Genomic DNA, 10,170 nt, shown 5'->3' with positions numbered 1-10,170 from the left:
ATCCATTTATGTATCCATCAGTTTATCCATCTATTTACTCATCCATCCATCCATCCATTCATCCATTCATCCATTTATCCATCCATCTACTTCTCATTAATCTATCCATTCATTCATCCATTTATCCATCCATCTATCCATGCACTTTCCATTCATCTATCCATTCATCCATCCATCCATTTATCCATTCATTCACCCATTTATCCATCTATTCATTTACTTACCCATTTATCCACTCATCTATCCATTCACACATCCATTTACCCATCCATTCACTCATCCATCCATCCATCCATCCATTTATCTATCTAATCCATTCATTAATCCATTTACCATCTATGTCATTTTTTTCCAGGAAGAGGAAAAGGGCAGCCATTATTTGGTTTTAGATGATAGACCAAACTTGTGCTACTGTTCCACTGGAAAAGAGATTTGGAACCACTCTCCTTGGTGTTGAGCCAGTCACTCCAAAGCTGTAATATTGCAATGTCATAGATCTGTCAGGGAAGCCTGAACATTTTAAAAACAATTAGGTATGGCTATTCAGATTTTATTTTGACCCAGGATAATGAGTTTGTGTTTGATCCTGAAGCAGAGGGAGTTTTGTAATAAATCAGCAAGTGAAATTAAAAGTGAGACAGTGAGGTGCCATAAAAGGGTTGTTGGAAGCAGACATTCTCAAATCCATATCATATCCCCATTCCTGTTAAAAGCTATATAGGAGGTTATTTAACTTCTTGGGAGTCTCAATTTTCCTCTTATTTTCTGTGAGATGGGGATAATTGTATCTTTGTTTGCAGGTTAAAGGCTAACAAAATGCTTGGATATAGTCAGTGCTCATGTGGTAACTGCCGTTAACATTATTAAGCCCATGTAATTCTCTTCTTTTTTGTAAGCAATTGAGATCTTTAGGTTGAAGATTCAAGATACAATCTGACAGAGTCAGAGGGTGGGTGGCAAAAGATAGATACATACTGCAGGGCAGGGACTTGGAGTATGGAATGGAGAAATAGCAGAGGACATCTTCCAGCTGGAGTTAGAATGGGTGCTGAGCTACAAAGCTACTAGAGAAACAGGAACCTCAGGAACTAGAGAAACAGGGACCCTTGTTTCCTGCAAAGAATCCTGGGAGAAATCTCTCCCATTGTCTCTGGGCATTGTATTCACATGTCTGGCCTGGATGATGGTCTTCCTGCTTTTGGCCTCACCCTCCATCCACTGTCCTCTGCTGAATCTTTCTAAAATGCTTGCTTAAAACTCCTCATCACCTTCAGGAGAAAGTTAAATTCTTTACCACACAAGGCCATTACCTGGGGGCCCTTTCTAACTCCTCCCACCTCAATTTTGTCCACTTTTCTGCAGGTATCTAAGTATCATGATTTAGATGCTCTGGCATGCACTGTGCTCTCTTTCTGGAAGCCTCTTTTCTTTCTTCATCCAACTACCTCCCCTTCTTCCTTCAAGATTCAGCTGAGACCCTCTTGAGCAAATTTTCCAAGACTCCTTAAGGGGAAGGACGTGGTCCAAGTTGATTTGGTGTCTCCATCATCAAGCACAGTGCCTGGTTCACAATGGACTCTTCTGTGCATCTCTTTGTATGAGATGAGAAGGATCAGAGGGTGAGTATTGGAGCTGGGTGTCTTAAAAATCTATGAGAGTGGAAGCTAAGCCAGTGACATTTGCTTTGTAGCTATTCTTGTGATATTACAATCCTTCAGAGTGGTGAGGTTGGTGGGAGTGTTTAAAAAAAAAAAAGGCACTGAGAAACCTAGTTTCTTTGTCTTGGATTTTCCTGTCTCAGTTCGTAGAGAGAGACTATCCGTCATATTTTATTTTAGCTAAACTAAAGATTTTACTTTTTGTCGTTTCTTTTTTCTTTGCTGGGATCTTAAAAGAGATTGAATACAAATGCAGTTGTAGGAATGGCTTTACACTCCCTCTGGTCTTGATGTTTTGTTTTTAGACTATGATATCACATGTCAAGACTATGATATCATGTCAGGACTAGGATATCAAGTTTATAATAGAATAAGAATTATGTATTATTTAAACTTATTTATTTTTATCAAAGTATAATACACAATGGATTTTTAATGGTGTGTATGTGTATGTGTATATATATATATATTTACAATTTTGAAATAATTTTAGATTTATAGAAAAGTTACAGTGAAACTCTAGCAAGTTCCCAGAAATCCCTTCTCAGTTTCAGTTTTTCTTAGATTATTTTTTGTTGTTGTTGAGACGGAATCTCATTCTGTCGCCAGGCTGGAGTGCAGTGGCACGATCTCGGCTCACTGCAACCTCTGCCTCCCGGGTTCAAGCGATTCTCCTGCCTCAGCCTCCCGAGTAGCTGGCACTACAGGCACACACCACCACACCCAGCTAATTTTTGTATTTTTAGTAGGGACAGGGTTTCACCATGTTGGTCAGGCTGCTCTTGAACTTCTGACCTCGTGATCTACCTGCCTCAGCCTCCCAAAGCTCTGGGATTACAGGTGTGAGCCACTGCGCCCAGGTGTGTTTAATGTTAAAAAAATGTTAATGTCTTTGTCACAACTTTGGAAACTATTAACTGCATTCTAGATTTTATTTGAATTTCACCGGTTTTTCTAGTAATGTCCTCCTGTCCAGGATTCAATCCAGAGTTTCACGTTGCATTTATTCTCACGTCTCTGTAGTCTCTTCTGGTCTGAAATAATTTCTCCATCTTTCCTTATTTTTCATGATCTTGATAGCTTTGAGGGGTACTGGTTAGGGATTTTGTAGAACTGGACTTAGTGATTAGAACCTAGGTCTGGCCACCTACCCATCACAGCATCAGTAAAAAGCTCCCTTGAAATTTACCAATGGTCACATGAGCATTGCAGATGCATCAGCCATCTTTGGTGCTCCTGGGACATGAGAGAGACCCGTATTGGAGACAGAGACCTCACAGACTCAGAGATTCATGTACTTTTTCTGGTAATGATTTTGTCTGTGGGCTGATCACAAAGGTGGATGAGACTTTGGCCAAAGTCAAGGCTGCAGGGTCTGGGCTAAAAAATTCCAGAAAAACTACCTTGCCATGGGAGGCTGAGTTCCAAATCCCAGCCTGTGTGCAGCCTGCTTTACCAAATAATGAGGCACTGGGTGCTTTTTAAGGCAGCTGACCTTTGGAGCAAATTATCCAAGGAAATCTGATTAGCTAGTTCACTGGGTTCCTGCAAAATGGAGCCTGCTGTATTTCTGCAGCAGAAATGTCAGCATAATTGGAGTTTCTGGAGCTCAAAGAGCTTCTTTCTTATTGTTTCCATCCTTTGGAGGAAAAAAAAAAAAACCCAAACAAACAAAACCCAAACCCCCAAAGAATTGTTCTTTGACTTATATTCTTTGCTTTTGCACATGGTTCAGAAGCTGCTCCTGACTGTGTTTACGGCTTTATTAATCAGGGGAACAGACCCAACATCATTTAAACAAACAAGGCCAAAAAAAAAAAAAAAAAATCCATCCCCAAACAGATGATGTGAGCTTAATAGAGATGGCCAAGCCAAAGACCTTAAATAAATAAGCTGACTTTAATTCGTAGGAAGGAGCATGGGGTGGTAATTACTTGAGGCTGTGTGCCATGCGATGTAACCAAATTCGAAACTCGCTAATTTCATTATTTTAATGGAAGCCTGCCTCCCATTCATTAGGCTGACATATGACTAGCCATTAGTAACAGTCCATTTCCAAAGCTATGGTGGATAAAGGGTGATTGGAAATAAGTGAGGGCCAGGCCTGGTGGAGGCTGGCAATGTTCAGAAGGAAACTGGTGGGTGGAATTTATGCAAGAGACAGGGAACACAACTAGGAAAATTATCACTGTGGATGGAGGCAGCAAACCATTGAGTCCAAATATAGGCCTGAGAGACCTGGGTTTGAATTCTGGTTCTGCCACATACTGGCTGTGTGACCTTGGGCAAGTTATACCCCCACGCTGAGCTTCCATTTGCTCATCTGTGAGATGGGAGTAATCATAGTTCCTATCTCATAGGGTTGCTTGCAATGATGCAATGAGGCAAATTCTTAGAGGGCTCTAGTATAGGGCTTGGCAAATAGTAACCACTGAATAAATGGTAGCTATGATGATGATAATGATTGCTGAAGTCCCTAGTATTTGGGAGCTTAGAGATTTTGCTGATGAAGAAAGGAAGGCTGGCAGAAATAAAGTAGGTTGTCCAAGTTTGCCCCAAACTTGACTCAAATTTCTGATTCTTAATCCTATACTCTTAAAACAAAAGCCTATACTCTTAATCCTACACTCTTAAAACTCGTATTTTTAAAATTGTTTCATTTCTTGAATAGGCGATCCATTCATATGATTGAAAATTTAAAAACAAGAGTATGCTAGAATATTCAGTGAAAATTGTCCCTTCTGCCTGGGACATTTCCTTTCCACAGTCGGCCATTGTTATTTGTTTCTTCTTTATCTTTGCAGGATTTCAGGTATGTACAAGCAAATACAAATGTATATGCACTTGTTTTTTTATTACACAGACTGTTCTGTATCCTGCTTTTTAAAACTCACAATATATCCTGCTTATCTTTCTGTATCAGAGTATAATGAGTTCTTTCATTCTTATTTATATGTTTTTCTGTTATAATGGCTATATTATATTTTATTTAATTATTTCTGTCTTGATGAATAGTTGGGATAGTTCTAATCTTTTGCTATTACAAGCCACAGTGCAATGAATAACATTGCATGTATGTCATTGTGTACAGGTGTGCGTATATTCTAGGATAAATTTCCAAAAGTAGAGTTGCCGAGTTAAAGGGTGAATGCACTTCTAATTTTGATAATGCTCAAAGGTCTGGGGGCACATAGAGATGGTGCTTTTGCAGTAAGTTTAGACTGCCAGCATTTAAGAGAGCCATGCCTCAGGTTGCCAGTTTAAAAAAAAATCTGAATAACGTGTTGCTCAAAGAATGTGGTAAGGTGAAAGCTTGGAAATACTGGTGTCATTGGAAAGATGGAAATAAGACAGGGATTGTGTTGGGAAAAGAACATGGAATTTCAAGTAATTTCTGCCTGGGTTTGAATCTTGACCCTGCTACTCCTGGCTGTTTGGCCTTGGGCAGGTTGCTTCACATCTCTGAGCTCATTATCCTCACTTGTAAAATAAAGACAATAATAACTTCCATTATAGGCTGCTGGAAGTCAAGAAAAAAATATGAACAGCAGTTAGCATGATGCCTGGTACATGGTGTGCATTCAGAATATAACTGGGGCCTTTGGGTAAGTTGGTAATGACTCATAACTAGCTAACATTATGTTATATGTACTATATTATACTGTATTAGTGGGAAATAGCTAACATTTATGGAGTGTTTACTATGTGGCAGGCACTGTGCTTACTGCATCCCATGAAACATTCCACTTACCCCTCATAACAACTCTGTGAACTATTCTTGCTCACTTCACTTTACAGATGGGGAAACTGAGGCTGGGAAGTCAAGTACTTTGTCCAGTGAAACACTGTGAACAAATGACAGAGCTTATATTTGAACTGAAGCCACTTGTCTTGGAGGGCTCCTCTGATCCCACATTGTGTTCTTTTTTTTTTTTGGAGATGGAGTTTCACTCTTGTTGCCCAGTCTGGAGTGCAGTGGCGCAATCTCGGCTCGCTGCAACTTCCCCTCCTGGGTTCAAGCGACTCTCCTGCCTCTGCCTCCCGAGCAGCCGGGATTTCAGGCACCCACCACCGTGCCTAACTAATTTTTGTATTTTTAGTAGAGACAGGGTTTCGCCATGTTGGCCAGGCTGGTCTCGAACTCCTGACCACAGGTGATCCACCTGCCTCAGCCTCCCAAAGTGCTGGGATTACAGGCATGAGCCACTGTGCCCAGCCCATCCTATTCTTTTGATCCAGGTATTATAATTATGCTATAGCGCAAGAGGCCGACTTATTCTGAGACAAGGACATCATGGGTGGAGCCCCCTTCTCATCTCAGTGTGACTCAGTTCAGCTTCCCCATCTCTTAGGCAAATACCACTCGGTTCAGAAAGGTTCAAGGGCACTTTTTCTCTTTTTAGCTTAGTGCTTCCTCAAATGATCTGTGACTTATGACCTTATGACGATGCTATGTAACGAGTCTGAAATCAGATGAAGATTTTTATCCCTAAGTGATGAACACAAGCATTGCACAACCTGACTCGGGTTACCCAGGATCTATCCTCTGCTTGTGGTCGCTACTGCTAGGATTTTGGAAGAACCCATTAAAAACTAAGCTCTCTGAGGACAGGCATTTTTGTTTGGTTCACTATTGTAATGCCAATGATTAGAAAAATGCCTGGGTCCATAGGAGGGACTCATGTTCAATGCAGAGGTGCTTTAATGAGAAAGAGGCTGTTTGCTGCAGAATACTAAGAGATTTTTATTGTTCTTGTCATAGGAACCAGGCAATATTCCAGACAAACACGACATCAGTAACATCCATATGTCTGTGATGGGGTAGGAGAGAAGACCACTTTTCAGGTGGGACATTTTGATTGGAGAGGGTCTCTGATTCAGAGTGAGGTGAGCTCTTTTCCTCTTGGGAGTTCTTGGGATTTGATAGTCCTTGGCATTTATTTAAAAATATGGAAGAATTTGAGATTTACTTAGACATCTTGGCATGCCATGCTAAACCTCAAACTTCCTGAATTTATTTACCAGCTAGGGGAAGCATATTCCCAACTTTAATTTTATTTACAAAGGGCCCTAATCTGGTGTGAAGTCTGAAGGCATATTTGTTGTACAAGTTACTCAATTAACCAGTGAGAAAAGAACAAAGGAAAAGTCATTATGCAGATGTATGCCCATTCAAAGCTATTCCGCCTCTAGATGCTTTCTTTGCAGTGAATGGAAGAACTTCAGTCTGCAAGTCTCTCGTCTCTGCTGTGTTTTCTGCTAATTCTCTTCCAATATTAGGCCGTGAATGATTAATAATACTGCATTTTGACACTCTTAGATTTTGTCATTTTTTTCAATATAAAAGCAGATAATTACAGATTATTTTAAAATCCAGGAAGTGAAATCAACCACGAATTACACTCTTAACTCATCCACAACCCCTTGAATATATTTCTTTTTTTTTCGATAGGAGATTGAAGTTTCTTTAGTCATTTACACAAGTCATGTCTGGCAGTTGAGAAAATGCTATTCACATAAAACATCATAAATTAAAAGTGTACAGTGTTTGTATTTTAATACAATAGGGTCCCAGGATTCAAACAAAGAATTTTGATCTCAGAGGTTGCATTATGTAATTATGTGTTCTGCTACAAAGAACTGTACTGGAGGTAAACTTGAAACTGCCTTTGCAGAAATTATAACTGAGGAAACGATGACAGTGACAGAGATCAGACCTAACCAACCACACCTTGCGTCTCATCTTAAAGCTATCCTTATTCATTCCTGGGCATAGGCTGAAATAACCTTGGGAAGGAAATTAGTTTACAGTTTGACTCTGAAAGAAAATTGATAATAGCCCTTTCCTGAAAAGACCCCCTTCTTGCCTGGTGGGCAGTCTGCCTTTGTAGGACTAACGAATTAGCTACAAGATTAGAAATTATGGCTTAGGGGTCATGCAGCCTCTGGTTCCAAGAGTCTGAACTTCCCCAAATTGCTCCTGGGGATAACATCACTATTGGGAAACCTAAGACCAGTGCTTGGGATGTTTTGCAGATCCTGCGCTCAGTGGATCAGCTGACACTACCCAGACTGGTAATTTGGCTCAGCCAGTTCTGCCGTTCCACCCAGGGACAGAAGACAGCAAGAAAACCTCACTTCCAACCCCTTGATACCATCTCCAATCTGACCAATCGGCACTTCCCACTTCCTGAGCGCCTATGTGCCAAATCATCTTTAAAAACTCTGATCCCCCAGTGCTCCGGGGAGGCTGACTTGAGTAATAAGAAAACTCAGGTCTCCTGCACAGGTGGCTCTGTGTGAACTACTCTTTTCCCACTGCAGTTTCCCCTTCTTGCTAAATTGGCTCTGTCTAGGCAGGGGGCCAGGAGAACCCATTGGATGGTATATTTCTCAAGAGTCAAATATTAATAGGTTTCACATGTAAGACTTATGTATGTGTGGGTGTATGTGTATATACATATACATATATTTCAATAGCTTTGGGGGTTCAGGTGGTTTTTGGTTACACGGATGAATTATAAATTATATAGTGATAAAGTCTAAGATTTTACTGTACCTGTCACCTGAGTAGTGTACACTGTATCCTATATGCAGTTTTTGGATCCTTCATTCCCTGTTCATCCTTTCGTCTTCAGAGTCTCCAGTGTCCATTATATCACTTTGTATGCCTTTACGTGCCTATGGCTTAGCTCCCCCTTATAAGTGAGCACATCTGGTATTTTGTTTTCCATTCCTGAGTTATTTCACTTAGAATAACGGCCTCTAGCTCCTTCCAAGTTGCTGCAAAGGCATTATTATTATTTTTTAATGGCTGAGTAGTATTCCATGGTGTATATATACCACACATTTTCTTTAGCCATTCATTGGTCTACGGGCGCTTAGGTTGGTTCCATATCTCGACAATTGTGAGTCCTAAATTTTACACGCAAGGTTTTGCATCTGTAGAGGAAGATAGGATTCTCAGTGCACGTGCCAATTTTTGGCCCTTCCACTTAAGAATCCTCACCCGTTTGCTCTTCAGAATCAAATTCCTGACTATCTGGTGCTTCGAAGTTATCCAGAGGTTCATCATTCAGTCTCTGGGTTGCCTCTGTCATATACTGTACTCTGCTGCTTCTGCCAATTATTTATTCTCCTTTTTCAGGCGAGCAATTTCGTTGTTCTTTGTTCAATTTCTCTGTGAAGCTTCTCATTTTCCTTAAGTGTCTCCTAGAGGGTCTTCCTTTGTTCTTCTGCTACGTCTCTTGAATATTGAGGGGATAAATTTCGTTTAATCCTGAGATCAAATGCTTCTTGGGTGACTCCTCCAAGATTTTAATTGTCACTATATTCTGGGGCAGTGACAACTCTAGAATGGCAAGACCTAGCCGTCAACTGGTCATTCCAATGCTTCCTCTTGGATGTGCCTTTGGCCAGTCATGGCTTTTTTTTTTTTCTCCCCAACAAGAGATCTGGCTGTGGAAGGATGAATCATCTTCAGAATTCTTCTTGGGAAAAAACTCGTCTTTACATTCTCTTTGATTCTTCCTTGTTTCTACTTTATACTAGGATTCATTATACAGTTGGTAAAGCACGAAGGATGGGAGGAGAGGCTTAATCGTCAGTGAATTCAGGTGACTGTGGCAGCGGCACCTCTTAGGAGACCCACAGCCAACCTGCATTGACTCCCACTGTCACTGGAGTGGCTGCGGCACACTGCTGAAAAGACTTACTCTTACCTCTTGAGGCAATACAAAAAACTAGCCGGGCGAGGTGGCGGGCACCTGCAGTCCCAGCTACTCGGGAGGCTGAGGCAGGAGAATGGCATAAACCCAGGAGGCAGAGCTTGCAGTGAGCTGAGATCCGGGCCCTGGGCGACAGAGCGAGACTCCGTCTCAAAAAAAAAAAAAAAAAAAAAAAAAAGAAAAGACTTACTCCTCTTGAACATACTCTTTTGAGTAGTTTTTGTATATGTAATTTTGCATACTTTTAGTCCTAGTGCAATACAATTGTACTGCATTTTCCATTTACAGCATATTTTAATGATTTTGACTTTTATTATGAAACTTTCAAACAGAAAAGTAGACAGTATAATAAAGAAGATAAAAAAAGTATATATGTAACAAGTATGTCAGCTGGGTGTAGTGGCTCATGCCTGTAATCCCAGCATTTTGGGAGGCCGAGGCGGGCAAATCATTTGAGGTCAGGAGTTCGAGACCAGCCTGGCTAACATGGTGAAACTCTGTCCCTACTAAAAATACAAAAATTAGCTGGGTTTGGTGGTGGGTGCCTGTAATCCCATCTACTCAAGAGGCTGAGACAGGAGAATCACTTGAACCTAGGACGTGGAGGTTGCAGTGAGCCAAGATCATGCCACTGCACTCCAGCCTGGGCAACAGAGTAAGACTCCATCTCAAAAAAAATTATATATATAACAAGTATGTAAATGAAATATAAAAGGTAGAATAAAAAAAGCATAATACATGTTCATGTATTTATTGCTTAGAATTAACACTACTATTTGTTATAT

At 40.6% G+C, this 10,170-nt stretch overlaps 1 long non-coding RNA gene across 2 annotated transcripts; it reads left to right on the top strand.

Moving 5' to 3' along the window:
• The first annotated feature begins 273 nt into the window (after positions 1–273).
• Positions 274–9,491, top strand: LOC108587051. Of its 2 annotated transcripts, none has more exons than XR_002523455.2 (3): positions 274–1,619; positions 4,330–5,263; positions 6,421–9,491. It is a non-coding gene; the product is annotated as an uncharacterized LOC108587051 (long non-coding RNA). The 2 variants fall into 2 exon arrangements; XR_002523456.2 differs by lacking the exon at positions 6,421–9,491 and having other exon boundaries at positions 274–533; positions 1,465–1,619; positions 4,330–5,666.
• The last annotated feature ends 679 nt before the right edge of the window (positions 9,492–10,170 follow it).

This window comes from Papio anubis, chromosome 18, assembly GCF_008728515.1.
Source record: "Papio anubis isolate 15944 chromosome 18, Panubis1.0, whole genome shotgun sequence".
NCBI lineage: Eukaryota > Metazoa > Chordata > Mammalia > Primates > Cercopithecidae > Papio > Papio anubis.
This window is presented reverse-complemented; position numbering and strand designations above follow the sequence as displayed.